The sequence below is a fragment of the Osmerus eperlanus genome, chromosome 6, assembly GCF_963692335.1.
Source record: "Osmerus eperlanus chromosome 6, fOsmEpe2.1, whole genome shotgun sequence".
Taxonomy (NCBI): domain Eukaryota; kingdom Metazoa; phylum Chordata; class Actinopteri; order Osmeriformes; family Osmeridae; genus Osmerus; species Osmerus eperlanus.
Window position 1 is genome coordinate 5831205 of NC_085023.1, and position 11131 is coordinate 5842335.

At 40.5% G+C, this 11131-nt stretch overlaps 2 long non-coding RNA genes across 2 annotated transcripts; both read left to right on the forward strand.

The window, feature by feature from the left end:
- The first annotated feature begins 233 nt into the window (after positions 1-233).
- Positions 234-892, forward strand: LOC134022924 (uncharacterized). Its single transcript, XR_009930711.1, has 3 exons — positions 234-470; positions 564-666; positions 864-892. It is a non-coding gene; the product is annotated as an uncharacterized LOC134022924 (long non-coding RNA).
- An 8513-nt stretch (positions 893-9405) lies between these two features.
- Positions 9406-10222, forward strand: LOC134021828 (uncharacterized). Its single transcript, XR_009930579.1, has 3 exons — positions 9406-9500; positions 9649-9697; positions 9895-10222. It is a non-coding gene; the product is annotated as an uncharacterized LOC134021828 (long non-coding RNA).
- The last annotated feature ends 909 nt before the right edge of the window (positions 10223-11131 follow it).

Consider the following 11131-nt stretch of genomic DNA (forward strand, 5'->3'; position numbering starts at 1 on the left):
TGAAGCAAAAGCATGACTTAAAACTTTTGCATCACCAGATTCCATACCCCTAGATGTCAACTCTGGTCTGGTGGAGGTGAACCAATTGGGGGCCCAGGAAAACAGCTGGCAGCCAGGCAAGTGCAAATATAAGACACTCAAAAAAATATATGCTTTGTATACAACCATTCAAGGTAACATTTGTTATGTACATCATTGTTACAGCTAATCTAGAAGAACCACAGTGTATGCCAATCATGCTAACTCTTGTAAACTTGTTTTACTTGTCTTTAATGACAGACACATTACAGGTTATGCTCCGGAAGATGGAGACATTGGAGGAGAACCAGCGAGAGGCTCTCCTATTCAGGCGACTACAGGGCAGACACACTGAAGAGGTGCCAGTGATGGACCTACAGGTGTCCCAAACACAGGCTGAACTCCAAGACCTTGAGGAGCGCCTTAAGGTGCTGGAGTTGCGAAAGAGAGTGGTAAGTGTTTGGAGATGCCATGAACTATGGCTTATACGCAGCGTTCAACGTTCACATTGGTGCTGACAATAAGTTCATGACTTCTAATTCCAGACGCTGTGATGAAGTGGAAGACGGGACTGGGAGAGAAAGCTGTGGAGCTCCTCATAGAGGAGACACTCAAACACACCCCGGCAGCCCATTCAAAACAAGCCAGGTGAATGAATCATGATTGCAGCTTCCATATCCAACCTTTCACATGGCTATGTGACAAAAATCTAGAATCACATCTTTTTTTGATGATGTATATTATTTTAGATGTGATTTTTTATGACTTGTATAGCGCCTTTTTACACATGCAATTATGTTGATAGAACACTAACTTATTTTGTGCTTCATTGTCAGGGCCAACAGACAGGACCTGTAGCGGGGACTGGCAGAAGTTTTTAATTCACTGTTTGGCACTTTGTTTGAAATAAAATGACAATGTTACATGGAAATGCTGCCTTGTTTATGATTAGCTGGAGTTAGGCTACACATCACACAAACATAGTCCTCCTAAAGTTGGCTACCATGTAGCCTATTATACAAGAACAAGTAGCATTTTGGGCAAATGAGGTCTGCATATGAACCGCCCCAATATAAGCAGTAGAATTGAGAAATATAGGTTACTTAGTTAACGTTGCAGTTACGGACTAGCAACGTCACAAAATTACGTTGCTAGGAGGTCGCGGTTACGGACTGGCAACGTCGGAAAATGACGTTGCTAGGAGGTCGCGGTTACAGACTGGCAACGTCGGAAAATGACGTTGCTAGGAGGTCGCGGTTACAGACTGGCAACGTCGGAAAATAACGTTGCCACCACGTCGCGGTTACGGACTGGCAACGTCACAAGATTACGTTGCGGTTACGTTCTGGCGTCCCACAGATGCACGGTCCCGCAACGTCGCCAAAGACGTTGCGGCAACGTATGTTTGGTCATCGAGTGACGTTGCGGCAACGTAACTGTGTTAGCTGGGTACTTGACAGTGCTCGTGCGGAACTGCAACAGTCGCAATGCAGACGCAGCTGTTGTCATCGACATATTTGCAATGACTGCAATATGGGAAGGGAAACTGTAAAAACTTTGGGTATGTATTGGATTGTTATGCATATGGTAGTTACGTATTTCTCAAGTAAAGCCCTTACTTTCATAATGTCTTCCCATTTCCAGATAGATAGAATGGCACACCAATTGATTGTGGGAATGGTGAATCGCAAGGGCGTAGGTTTGCATAGGGTCGATAGGGACTAGTCACGACCAAGTTTGGGAAAGACACAATTGTCCCCACCAATATTTTGTTAATATTCGACAAAAATATTTTGCACAATATATTTGCAAAACTCATTTGTATTATTATCTATACTATGTTCGTCGCCCAGAAAAGTGAAAAATACATTTCCAAGTTAACCAATGCGCCTCGAGCCTGCAAGACAAGATGTCATTTAATTGGCTGAAACTTCGTGAATCGTGACTTGCAGAAAGAGGGCAGTAGTCTGACACGGTAAGCTATTAAAGATCCTGTAAAGTGGAATTAAAAACGAGTTTCAAGTTCACCACACCACAGAATATGTGTGTTATTAACTACCCATCCAAATTCGAATGAAAAAAAACACAGACAAGTATGTTAAATTAGGCTTTGAAATCGTAAGAAAATCAGCAGTTTTCTCTGTTCGAGACTGGGGGGACGTACGTCGCCTGAAGGAGCTGAAGCTCTGCCCCCTTGCTGCAAGGCGCCGCCTCTCAAGTAAGCTACCTACGACCCAGATAATGGACGCTACGTCAAGCCGAACAAAACAGTATAGAATTAGAATGTATTTGTTCAGTACAGAAACATACAGATGCATATAAATGAAATATTCCCCTGACCTGTAACACAGGAGCAAACATTTACAGCAGAGACAGCAGACAGTGAGCTCTCCAACTTCTACTTCTGGCACATTAGCTACCATTTCACCAAAATACCATCATTCTACACCGAGTAGCCTAATATCAAGTTAGCGGTTTGCACTAATTATAGCAGAGATACCTCTGGAAAAGTTATCTAGTATAATTATAACAAGCACACAGAACTGAGTGATGAACTGCTGGCGGCGGTGGATGGTCCAGGTGCGACCGGAGGATGAACGGCCGGGGGGGCGATGCTCGGTACGGCTCCGCGCTGCAAGAGAAGCCGTGTGTTGGTGAACCCCCAGCTAACAAATTGGCTATTCTCAACAGTTTTGATTAGAATGATTTATCAAGACAGGTATCTTAACTATAGCATACTTTATATCCAAAACTATGTAGCGGGTCATATTTTGAAGCTTGGTTAACTAGTTGCCCAAATGTATCTAGTGCCCCCATGGAGTGGACAGAGAGGCATGATGTGATACTCGCAAGAGAAATTCTAGTTTCGGAGCCTTTCCGATTCAAGAAGGGGAGTGTGGACAAGGGGAAGACTTGGTCTACTATAGCAGACGCCCTGAATAGTTCCCTGGACCTTCAATTTAAAGTTTCACAAAGGTCTGTGAGAGAGAGGTTTGCCCTGATCCAGGACAAATATAAGAAGAAAAATAGTAAAGATGAGAGGAGGTAATGTCTGAAGCACTAGATATGTAGCATCTGTCAGCTGTGCTTTTGATGAAAGCAATGTTATTACACTTTATGTATACTGTAAATTCTACTTGTGAACACTTTGGCTGGTGTCTTACAAATCTTGTTGACATTTGATATCATGTTGGTTACTTTTAGAAACATGTCAGGCAACTTGTGTTTTCTTTTTTTCTCTTGCAGTGAAACTGGACTGGAGCATATTCAGTGTCTGGCCATCCTGCTCTAATTGAAAAGCTCACAAAATAAAATAAATAAATAATAATAAAATAAATAATAATATAAACAAATCATTTTGAGATGACCGATGTTTAATAATAAAACAAAATATTATACATGCATGTCGGGACATTGCTCCTTATTAAGGTGAGATCTTATAGTCTTGCTACTATAACATGTCTTGATTAACAATTAACCCTTGTGTTATCTTCGGGTCGTTCTGACCCATCAGTCATTGTGACCCACCGTCGTATTGCGACAACTTTACCGCATACAAAAACAAAGTGAAGCATTTTCTTTTAACCGTTGGGCTGTCTCAGACCCCCCACATTGCGAAGGTTAAAAGAAAATTATTTTTATTTGTTTTTGTATTGGGTAAAATTGGGTAAACACAACGATGGTTCGTTATGAACCTTTGGGTCATGTGACCCGAAGGCAGCACGAGGGTTAAATACAATTTTCTACTACAATCTTATCATTATATATATTCACACTAATACCATAAAAATGGTATCAACGGTATCAAATCAACGGTGTATAGAATTTAGTAATTTATTTCAATGGATTTGTGGGTTAAGGCTTTAGCCTTAGTTAACATATGCACTCGACAGAGAGTAAATAACTAATAATAAAATAGTCCAGAATGTGTGGAGGATCCAATTTAAAAAATGTGGATGTCTGATTACCATACAGGCAAGTGAGTGCATTTCTTAATAAAGCAGTTTTAAAGCCATTTTAAAAAATTTCTTAAAGTCCATGAACTTAACCCTTGTGCTGCCTTCGGGTCACATGACCCAAAGGTTCATAATGAACCATCATTGTGTTTACCCAATTTTACCCAATACAAAAACAAATAAAAATAATTTTCTTTTAACCTTTGCAATGTGGGGGGTCTGAGACAGCCCAACGGTTAAAAGAAAATGCTTCACTTTGTTTTTGTATGCGGTAAAGTTGTCGCAATACGATGGTGGGTCACAATGACTGATGGGTCAGAATGACCCGAAGATAACACAAGGGTTAAAATAATTGGCGATGTCTCCAAACATCCACTCTACAGACACTCTCACTTCACTCATGCATTTGTTGAATGCCATCATCTGGGGAGTGAGATTGACATTTCTGAATGGGGCTTGGAGGTGGACACGCAGTGGATATGCAGGATCTCCATATAGGCACATTGGATGGCCGGCTGGGGACACTGCATGCTGTTCCATCACAGGTAGTAAACCAGAGTCTGCTAAAAGCCCTGAATCATGTGTCCTTCCCTCTGCAAAACAAAATAGGTATTATTTATTACATCAAACTCAGCATTAGGAGTAGGCCTAAATGTGTTTTTTTTCTGTAACACTTTGTCACATAAGTCAGGGAACTTACCTACTGGACCATGTAGGTGGGCAATTAAGCCATTTGGGATGGCAACTGCCTGGAACTTCAAGCTATGCACTCTTTTGTGGCCATTGTACATCACCCGCTGGTTCATTCCTGGTCTGGCGATAGGTCGTACTGTGCCGTCTATGAAGCCAAAGCAGTTGTCCAGTGGTGCGCCCATTTGTTGTATGCAGTCAGCATATGTTTGCAAAGCAACTGGGTTTAAAATTGTGTTGTTCCACTCGGTAATTCTGCGATGGTGAACATCGTAAATGAAATCTAGCACGCAATTTGTTGCCATGCACAAGACTGGTACTGGTCGCTGCCCAAATCGCTGCATCATGTCGCTATAACGGCATGGGTATGTGAGCCTCTTTAGTAGCATGCAGAGCGCCTCTGTGCCAGCCACCACACTTCTCTGCTCGCAGACGAACTCGTCGGGTATGCCAAGAGCCTCCACTAGCAGTGGTATGTCAGTTTTTCTCACCCGAAACTCAGCAAGGCATTCATCGTCCTCCATATCATCCAAATTAAAAGGTGTATACTGTTTATACGGCAAATCTAAATTGCTGGACCTGTTCATGTCATACAGTAATGTAAACTCCTCCTCTGTTATTAAATTATCATCTAAAGAATATAACAAGTGTTCCCGGGCCATTTTAAGAGACATTGTAGCCTAAATAATGTGCAGACCAACGTTGGGTGCGCATTAAGTAGCCGTTGAGAGTTACAATGTTGCTTAGTGATAATCGAATACCACTACTACGGCAACCCCATGGAATGTTTAGCGGACACCGTAGCCGTCCCTCTAACGTCACTGCTTAAAGTCCCTAGTGGCGCAGAGGCGGCTGTTGGAGTTTATCCGAAGCTTTCCATGAGCGTGGCTCTTCACAAAATCTATCCACCTATTTTTCCTTTCATTATCAACAGGGAACTTAAATGGCGTTGCAGCGCAGCTGGAGTTCTTGCATCCAGGGAAGATGCAGTTGCGGGTGGTGGGAGACATCCTGAAGCTAGCTAGCTAGCTGATGTAAGCTACAATAACAGTACAGCAGGAGGAGCCATTCAGTGATCTGACGTAGATGGGGCGAAATGACGTAGATAGGGCATGTTTTGATTTTTGATCTGAAAACGGAAGAGAAACTGTTCTTCGGTCTAACTCCACATTTCAGTGCGACAAAGTTTTAGCGCTTTGCACATGCTTCAAGGAACTCATTTCACACGTATATAATGTACTTAGAAGCAAAACATGGAATTTACTTTACAGGATCTTTAAATACGCCAGGAAATAATTAAGCCTCATATTAGTATTTCGTTTGGTCTCAGCATTGATATTTTTTAACATTTTGTGCTTTGTAGAAAGGAAAATCAAAATGCCACCCAAAAAACTTCTTATATATATATAAGAATATAAGAAGTTTTTTCCCCACCCAGAACGTAAGTAGCTAGAAGGTTGTTGTTAACTGCTAGCCTTACATCGCCAACCATTCTACAATGGAAACATGTTTTGAAAGTTGTTAGTGTAGTAGAGCATGTAACTTTTGCTTGTATTAAATCTTTCCTTAGCGTCTGCAATCTTTCGACCAGTGTGTTACTAGCAGCTGGTCTTGTTGAAGCCAGAAGGATAAAGCTGCTGACCTACCCATATAATGGGACCGTGCTAGTTTAGCCTAGTACCAGCAGGCTAGCAACTCAAAAGTGATATTAACTGGTAATAAGTAGGCCTATATGATCCCTTGGATAGTAATATGGCTATCCCAGTAATCTCGACCAATGTCAGCAGTCAAATAAGCATGGTTAGTGTCTGTATTAAATTGATGAATTACTGTGCAGGAAAAACAGCACCCTGAAGCTAAAGATGTAGAGCAGGTTGGTGATGAATCAACATCAGGGGTTCAGGTGAGAAGATGAATGTTTAGACAATGTTATCCATGAATGTTATCATTCACACATATACTTTTAGGTAGTAAAAAGGTGCTATAAATTGGGATGCCCAAATGTATGCATCATATAATTCATTAATACATTATTTCATTGCTCAGAAGTCCAGTACAGATAATGTAGGCCTAGTACAGCTCCATAAAACCTGAACCAATTACCTACATAAAAAAAATACAAAATAATTCTGAACAAACAAATGAATTGCATGTACTTCTCATTAGGCCATTTTGTTAATTAAGGCATTATTTTAAAATGCGTTCAGGAAACTCAGAAATCCAGTATAGTGCAAGCTGAGGGAGCAGCAGCTGGACCATCAGGGCTTCAGGTAGTTTTTGTTTTTATATGGCGGGGGGGGGGAGGCAGGCAGGCAGTGTCCCTACTAAAGCTGAGACCAAACCTACGCCCTTGATGCGCACCACCACTGGATGTTGACGGTGAGTGTGAGGATAATTTCTTTATCAAGTAATGCACATTGGATTCAAAGAAAGTACAATAGTTTAATGCTTGTCAGCAAGGAGACAAAGTCTGATCGCAATACAAAGTTTGTCTGGTTTACAAGTCTTCAGGTAAGACCATTTATTGGTGAGAAGCATCCTCCCCTGCATATCAGCTGTCAATATGATCGATCCCAGAGACAGAGTGCGCGTGCACGTGGAAACTTACAGAGTTCTCCGACCCTAGGCTTGACCATATGATTCACTCAACACAGATAAGGTTTATTGCACCTCTAGTATGATAATGGTCAACCTAGGTCAGTTTGTTTACGTAAGCCTAGTGTCATCTATAGGTCATGTGGGGAGAGGGTTCTCTGCTGGCAAGGAATGCTAGCACCAGTATTTTCAGAATATAATGTTCCATTCTAAATTTTTCCGACAACTAGTAAATACAGTGTGTACAGTGTGAAACTTGATTTTTCAAGCTCTGTATGAGCGGCTATGTAGGCCCTGTCTTCTTTACAGTTAACCTACCTTTAAAATTATAAAGTATAAATCGTTCAATGCATATAGTCTCTCAGAGTTGCACATTTTCAGTTATAACAGATACAGTGAGTTTGGCGTAAAGCATATTATTTATTATTATGTACAATAGGTCTGGTACCCACAAGAAAAGAGATGCCTTTTCTTGGATCCCCTGGGGGAATCTCAAGATAACAATAAGAGGTGCCTGGAGACAACCAGGTAAATACATTCAAATGGAGTTTTATTGTACAAAAGTACTAACACCATAGTGTCAGACAGAAAGAAGTCGTACGAGATGTTCAATCAAGGATTGTGCAACAGTTTTCACAAGCAATATTTTTATACTTAAGGGCATTCATGCAGAAGAAAGGTTGCAATGTTTCTCGATGGGCATGCCCTCCCTCATGCACGTCAGCAAGACAGAACATTGTGTGGTGTCCTTGCCTTAAAGGTGAATGTACTGTACTATACACAGGGCTCGACAATACCGATGGCCCGGGGCCAGTTAAAAGTAACGTCGGGACAGTTAAACTAGCAAGTCACTGGCCCGATCGGGCCACTGCAAATTATTGATTGAAAAAAAAATTAGCATTGTAAAAGTTAACATCCTTCATATGTTTTGCTATCTGCTAAATGCATAAATAACTTTGCAGCTCGTGGGGCAAACAGTTGGCAAATCAAGAGTTGAGTAGTGAGTGACTACTGGTTGTCAAATTGTAATTCTCTAATGTCGATACATTTTTTAACAACTGGCGCGAGACTGGCGCGAGACAATAAAGTGAAGATGGCAGCAAAGTAGAGCTACGAGCTCAAACGGAGGCAACTTTTTTAATGGAACGAAGATGCACTGTGTCGTCTGTCGTATGTTCCCGTCTAAAGCAGACAAAAGTGGATATTTTTACAGAGGCACCAACAATTTTCGAAAACAATACCTGACCAGCCATGCTAGCAGACAGCACCTGGTTTGCGTGACAGCTAAGCGGGTGGTTGACAATCCATCTTCGAGGCCTTTGACCATGCTGGTCAGTTGTCAGGAATTTAAATGTAGATTCCCATTGTGTTTTTGCACGACTTATAACAACGGCATATCACGTAATTAAGACGGACTAGCCGTTCGTCTCGTTCCCCCAGGCTATTGAACTGCAGCAGAAGAATGGTGTTGACTTGGGTACCTAGTATCATACTGATGAAATGCTATGGAAGCTTTTATATATTAGCATTGAGGGACCAGTTTCAGCCAGCCAGAGTTGTGCAGAGATAGCTGTCAGCAGGGAAGAGAGCACGTCATGTTTGAGGTTAAAAGTCAATTGTTTTGTTGACTATTACCTTTTAAATTTTTTATCACTAGAAATGTGATTTCATTTGAGTTCTTTTTATATCCAGGATGTGTTTAATAAATGGTTAAACATGTTAACAGAATAACACAACTTATAAGTCTTTGGTTTTGTTGTAACAATGATAAATTACAACTTTTGGAGGGTGGGCCAGTAAAAACTGTCTTGGGGCCAGTAAGTTTCAAACCCACTGGCCCGATGGGGCCAGTGCCAAAAAATGTTAATGTTGAGCCCTGATACATTACTTAAACAATGTTGTCAACCTCAGTCATTAATCTTTTTTTTCTTAAAGATAACTAATTTCATGCATGAATGTTTGTGTATGTATGAATGTTTGAGTATGTACTGTAATGGACCTTTATTTTTGTGGTTTAGGATTTTCCAGTGTAATCTCATTCTGGTTGTGTAAAAATATGGATCTTGTCATCTTGTTAGACTATGTATTTATGTGATCGTGCTGATCTAATAATCATGTTCTCTTTAGTTTGCCGAGAAAATAATTAGGGGAGGCAATAAACATCAAAACCACACAGAAGGCAGTGAACAAGCTGAGGCTAGATTTAGCCACTGCCCTCCTCCGAGAAACTGGTGTGTTATTGTTTTGGCTGATCGTTGTCAATCTCCAAGCTCTTGGAAATGCATGTCCTTTAATACGAGAGCATACATCCAGTGAAGTAGTATCATGCAAAATGTGTTATTTTACTGTTAGCATATTTGTTGGACTATTAATGAATACTGTTTCTCAGCAACCTGTGCCACTACTGTGGGATGGAGGAGAAGGATGAGTAACTATGGGTAATGTATTTTTTTAAATCATGACGTATTTTTCAGTTTTTAGACTTCAAGATTATTTTGATTGCTGTGATCATTACAAAGTTGTATTTCATTATTACAAACATGACTAAATCAGAAACGATTATTACTAAACACTCAGTTTAATAGAAGTGATGGTGCCAAAATTAAGAGGACTTGCATTATTAATGTTTTCTAAGATCTGCTGTGACATTTGTGGGAGATGGTACCACCATGAGTGCGTGCAGAGGCCTACACTGGAGGAGGACTACTCGTGCCTTGCGTGCACATAATCCAAAAAAAGTAATTTGTTGTCATTTGTTAATTTGTCTCTATTGCTATATATTAGTTAATGTGTTAAACAAAGTTTAATTATTACTTATCTATTTTCAAGTCACTTCTTATGACGTTTGTGTAAAATGTTTTTTTTAAATGTTATTTAATTTGTTTTGGCATTAATCATTGTTAGGCTGGTTTATTTACATTAAAATAATACTTTTGTGGAACAAAGGCTTCCTTTATATTTGGGGATTAGCTACATGAATGAGTTTGGTGAGTGTGTGCATTGCACAAGATGGGGCTAGTGTAACCAGAGTAAGTTTCAGGCATGTAACACTTTCCTATTCAGAGTTAGCAGGGGTTGCATTTCATGGAAAGAAGGAATACAACAAGCCTGTCATGAAATGCATCCCCTCTATTGTCTGTTCTGTATATCCCAGCATCAAATGATTCTTACTGTACACTGAGGGGACTAGTATGAGTAACCACAGTAAGTTTCAGGCATGTGACACTTTCCTAGTCAGTGTTAGCAGGGGGTGCATTGCATTGACATCAAATGGAAAACAAGGCCTGCCATGAAATGCTCCCCCCCCCCCCCCCCCGCATACGTTTATTCCCTTCTACCCCAGTATTATGTACATTTAATAGCATAATTGTTATACCAACACGTGTATGTATAGGTTGGACATGTCTGAAAACGTGGAGCAAGAATGTTGTCATTTGAATAGATACTTTGGGACATTATCCCCACAGTGGCATTTTTTTTGTCATTGACACATACCCTCAAAAAGGCTAATATCTTTCATGTCTTACCTGTGCGCTGGCGCCGGCGTGTTGCCTTGGCGGAGCGGACGCCATGCCCGCAGTTGAAGCCACACAATCTGAAAACATTAAATGTGAAACTATGGGGAAATCTAAAAGTGAAAAATTCATAATTTATTCAAAATAATTCCAGACTTTAATCGAAATTTTATTCAACTTGAAAAAATTGGTAAACTTATTTTTTCTTTGAATTAATGGTTTTATTGTTCAAGTTTTTGACCAAAACTTACAATTTCAATGTCAAGCTTTAGTTTTTCAACATTTTTTTTTCGAATTAACAAAACATTTGGCCCTGATTTAGCTCCATAGAAATGCGGGAGACTCCCGGACCTTCCG